This window comes from Melitaea cinxia, chromosome 19 (genome assembly GCF_905220565.1).
Source record: "Melitaea cinxia chromosome 19, ilMelCinx1.1, whole genome shotgun sequence".
NCBI lineage: Eukaryota > Metazoa > Arthropoda > Insecta > Lepidoptera > Nymphalidae > Melitaea > Melitaea cinxia.
The window spans coordinates 8038986-8044970 of record NC_059412.1 but is presented as its reverse complement, the minus strand read 5'-3'; positions in this window follow the sequence as shown (position 1 = coordinate 8044970).

Sequence of the window (5985 nt, the reverse complement as noted above, 5' to 3'; positions counted from 1 at the left end):
CTATATTTTATTATGTAACTTTGCTTAAAAATGTTTTCGCAGTCTACATCGAAAAATGTTAGAATCAATAATAATGCAGTAGAAAAGTCTATTAATATTGCACATTGCATATGCTTTGCTTAGTAACTAAAATTACAATTTGATATATTATTGTGTGCCAGTAATACAATTCTAATATTACAATCGAACAAACTTTTTTTAATAATTATAATTAATTAATACCTAGTCAGTCACTAAATCGTAATGATGGTTTTGACAATTTGTATCGTAGGTGCTATTTCTATTAATCATAACGATGACATAATTGTGTCATAATCATTTTCTGATACACGTGTCAGTAAAACTAATATATACAAAACTCGTGTGTATCTTTATTAATAAAAAATACATAGTTATTACTGTTAGTAAAAAAAACACGCTATAACGTGAACTAACAAATATCTACTTATCGAACCTAAACGGAAATTTAACAACAGAGGAATCCGGAAACACGATATTAACGAAAATTTTAAAATTAAACCACAAAAAAAATATGTTAAGAGATATAAATAAAGAACTTTATAATCATAATTAAATACAGAACATCTACATATTTTGCATATTTAATAAGAACTTATAATAAATGTATGGAACTGAGTAAACAAGTTTTCAAAATATGTGGGTCAAGTTGAAAGCGTCAGAAACAGAAATAACGTAGTACGTACTAAGGGTCATTCAATGTCTGAAGACTTGTAATAATGATATCACATACCAAATGCAGATTCGATGGTAGCTGTTTACTTACATAAACAAATATATTTAATAATATTAAAGTCGATTAAGCGTTTTGCGACGTTCCTGACGTTTCAAGCGTCCATATACTAAATAACCGGTAACCGTTCTCTTATTTTACGGCGAACCGTACGCTTATTTTTCTCTCCAACGGTATACAAAAATTAAAAAAAAACTCTGCATTTTAGGGGCTCCAAAATTATATATTATTACTAGAATATATATTTTACTAGAAGACATTTAAAGGGGTGTTTACTAAAACTATATTTATCGACGAAAAATCTGTGAAATCAACATGCGAATTTAAAAGACTAACACTATGGGAGTATGAATGTAAATACATGTTAATCACTACATAGTATAAAACAAAGTCGCTTCCCGCTGTCTGTATGCTTAGATCTTTACAACTACGCAACGGATTTTGATGCGGATTTCTTTAGTAAATTAATAGAGTGATTCCAGAGGAAGATTTATGTAGTAGAGATAATATAGTAGAGAAACACTGATAGTCTTAGAGGTTTCTAATGTGATGTCGTAAATACACATTTTTTCGCTTACATTTCAAATATAATTTTATATTTTATATTTAGTATCAGCATTGCACCCGTGTGAAGCCAGGGTGGATAGCTAGTTATTTATATAATCAAAAAACGTGTTCTTTTATCTAAGTTAATAGATAAAGGTTACATCATTGCAATCGATGCCAATGAAAACGAAATCTTCTCAGAGACGTCTCAATCGAGACAAGCGGTCGATCACGAGAGAAAGCAGGTACTCATTGTGGGAACTGTGATGGCCTATTGCATTATATCTACATGTATATTAAACTGAAAAGGAAATATCTAATATATAAAATTCTCGTGTCGCGGTGTTTGTAGTTAAACTCTTTCGAAACGGCTTGACCGACTCTCATGAAATTTTGTGTTCATATTTGGTAGGTCTGAGAATCGAACAACATCTATTTTCATCCCCTTAAATGTTAAGGCTAGTCCACCCTATTTTTTTTAATCTTTAGATAAATTATTTATTCTAATTATTTTATTATAATTTGGCGTTGAAAAATGCATACAACCCTAAATTTTCACACTTCTACCACCAACCCCTATTATTAAATAGCGTTTAGCGGCAAGATAACGTTTGCCGAGTCAGCTAGTATGTATATATAATTCATTGTTGAGTACCTACTAGATAACCCGTATGGTTTTCCACGTAAAGTTTTGTTTTCTGTTCCGTTGCTAAGGTATCGTAACGTGATATTTTATAGCCTATACCTTTCTCTATATATAGGCTATCAACAAAGAAAAATTATATCATATTAAGAACACAATATATAAGCGTTGTCGAGAAGAAAAAGTAAACCTGATTCGCAAACAAATACTTTCTTTGAATCAAAAATACAGAAATTTAATTAATTCGTACCAGCCATATATTCTTTTAATCAACAATAAAAAGAAAAATTTAAAGCAATGAAATATCAAAACAATACAAACCAATAGTCATAAATCACAGATAAAAACATAATGTCGCCAAGCCTTTATTATCCGTGGCGTTATGTCACACGTACACAATAGCTATAATGTTGCATAACCTGTGGATGAATAGATGACAGAATCACAATTTAAGATCTATAGTTCTATAAATTTTATGCAATTTCTCATTAAATGTTATTATTTTTATGTAACTTTATATAAGTAATAATGTATAACATAATCATCCAAAAAGTATAAGATCTAGTTAAATTTTATGTTCATTTATTACATCGACAAATCAAACAAGTCAAAAAAGTGTGTAATACACATACACATATTGTATTCAATATATTTTTCAACAGTTGTGTAATTGTTTGTAGTAGAAATATAATTATGACTTTTATAAAGGTATAAAAAAAATCATTTATTTTATGACAACATTCTATTATATATTTACATCTAAACCTATGTATATTTTAGTCAGTATCAATCACTGTCATTACTAAAAGGTAAATTCTAATTTTACGCTAAAAATAAACTTTACCAATTACAATAATTTAAACATTACAAGACATTCTTATACAACTAATATAACATAAATTCCGAAAAAATATTATAATTATATTACTATGACGAAAAAAATACAAAATTGTAAAAAATAATTAATGAATCATCATTAATAGCTGGCAATATAACTATATATGGCTGTATATAAAAATGATACATACCCACATATATAAACCGTATATTTAATTAAGTATTGGTTCATTCATAGATTACATAAGATTTATATAAACTTTGGCCTTTTCCTACTTATTTAATATTTTCATTATCGTACCAGTACAAACTGAATTTATCTATGCCACTGTCCGTCTATGATTTCAAAATAACTTTTCCAAGTGCATATAGTTATTTACACGATACTTAGACAAAAAACAAATAATTTTAATACTTTTGTCTGTCTGTCTTTCTATTTATCCAGGCTAATCGCTGGAGCGGCTAAACCGATTTACATAGAGCTTTCACTTGAAGATAGAGGAGATTGTGGAGCAACATCTAGGCTTTTAACCCCGGAATTCTTGCGAAATCGGGAATTACGCTGAAAAAAAGCTCGCTTACCGTGCAGTATCTAATTTATTTTTTCTATGTTCTTTAAGGCCCCGGAATGTTTTGATAGAAAAAAAAAATTTTTACTATTAACTTTTGATACAACGAAGTCTGTCCGGGTAGTTAGTAAAGAAATATTTCATATTATTTACTGCACTGATTTAAAATCCAAAAAAAATGTAAAATATAAGATCACTTAAATTCACTTTTAAATCAACTTAGACTACACTTAACAAGTTTAGCTTAACAATAAATCATAAAACAAAAATCATTTACATAGTTGTTTTTTCGCAAGTTTATCATAAATTATAACTTGAAAGCTCGTGTTAAGTCACGTTTTGTTAGAAACATTTAAATAATATATGTGACGTGTTTTGTTTCCTTATCTTCTTTATTACTAGCTAGTAATAAGTTTCATAATAATATTAATACAACACACGAAACTGTTTTTCCTCACCCTCGACATTAAATAAATCTAAATTTTAAAAAATAATGATTTATCATAGTTATTTATCACAAACGTCAACGCGAGCTAATTTAATAAAAAAATGAATTCTTCTACGACATTTTGCCGGAAAAATAATATTTTTACTCGTCTAGTAATACTCCTCGCTTAGTAAAATCAAGTCATTGATATGTTTATTACATAAAATAATAACTTATTTATATAAAATCAAACGGAAAAAGTTTTGTTGTGAGCAAGACCTTTATTCACTTATACATGTATTAAAGTCGTCTATTCAAAATATTGGATTCACTGGATTGACTTTCACCGTAGCTGTAAAGTGAGCTTTTCTATGGAACTTACTGAAAAGACTAACATATAACGAAGTAAAGAGTCCTCATCATCATCATCATTACAGCCTATACAGTCCACTGCTGGACATAGACCTCCACAAGTTTACGTCAAAAACAACGTGAAGAGTCCTGCTATAAAATAAACACATATTTAATTTGTGCACACTATATTTCGTTGGTTATCTGAACCCCAAAAAACAACTTAATGGGCTACGAGCACTAGTAGTAATAAATAAGATTTGTAGGTAAAATTAAAACACTGGCAAAGTCTAGGCATAATCTTTGGTTAACTATGTATTTTTTGACTTAAATATTAGACACCTATGTGAGAAATTACGGCACTGTGTGGTTACGGCTGTAAAGAATATAGCCACCTCTCTTACCGTGGGTGTCGTAAAAGGCGACTAAGGGATAACACAGTTCCACTACCACCTTGGAATTTAAAAAATCGACCGATGGCGGGATAACAATCCAACTGCTGGCTTTGAAATACACAGGCCGAAGACGGGCAGCAGCGTTTTCAGTGCGTCAAAGCCAGCCCTGCGGTCATCAACGCGCCCGCCCAGCGTGGTGACTATGGGCAACACACATGAGTTCACGCCATTTTTGGCGCGAACTTATGGAGGCCTATGTCCAGCAGTGAACTGCGATAGGCTGAAATGATAATGATGATGATGATGATGAGGTGATAAATAATGTGTTTTTTTATTGCTAGAGAAATAAGGTAGTTTGCAAAATTCGTCAATATTGTACATTATTCGTAGCTATTAAATCATTCATTATGACAACAATTTCGATTAGCAACTCAATTAACAACACAATTATTAATTCAAACTTTATATTATATTTGATTTCTTTTGTAGAGAGTTACATTACAGAACCACGCCCACATCCGTGTTTTAATAAACAATTATTAACAAACGTTTATCGTGTCATAAATTTAGCATATGTCAAGGTCGACAACTCCCATGTATATGACTATATTTTATATACCAGATGAAGGAAGCTGGTTAAAAAATAATCTTAACCAACTTTCAAGGCTTCTTCTGTTTTTTATAAGAAACTGTGTATTCGAATTTGCATTTATATATATAATTAACCTTATATAGTTTTCAATAATAGCTACCAGTTAGAATATTTGATTAACGCTAGAATATTACACTATACATAATATTAACGAAACGAGATTTACAAATAAAAAGTGACATAAACTCAATTGAAACTTATTAAGTTTTCATAACAAAAATAACCTTTTGTTAAACCTTTAATATAAGTCAAAAATAATCAAGGCGATATATTTAATTAAATAAAAAACAATACTTACATAACAAATATTTAACCACAACTAAAACGCATTAACAGTCACTGTTCGTCATTTTTACCACTGAAAACAATAAAATTTATTAAATAACTATTTTTTATTTAATCTAATTTTTGTTGCTTGTTTTTATCAAACAAAATAACAAATATGTTAATGAAAAATATTAAATATTAAATTATTTTAGACAATGATTCCTCACGCAGTACGCAGTAAGATAATTAGTTATTTTAAAATTAGTATGTTAGAATATGTGCTCTAGGATCCCAACAAGTACAAATTTATTCCTCAAACAATTTCTAATTGAAAAAGTAAAGAAGTTAGTGTTAAAAAATAAGGTGTTAAAGTTTAAATCTTGTAATGTTGTTTAATAAATTAAATAAATAATCACAGTACATCAACTCGTTGGTAACGGCTTTATTTTGAAGGTTACAATGTAATGGTATCAATATGTGTTGAATTCCGTATTTTGAATCAAAGCAACAAAAATTATATTTTAAATAATACTCGACTTAACTAATC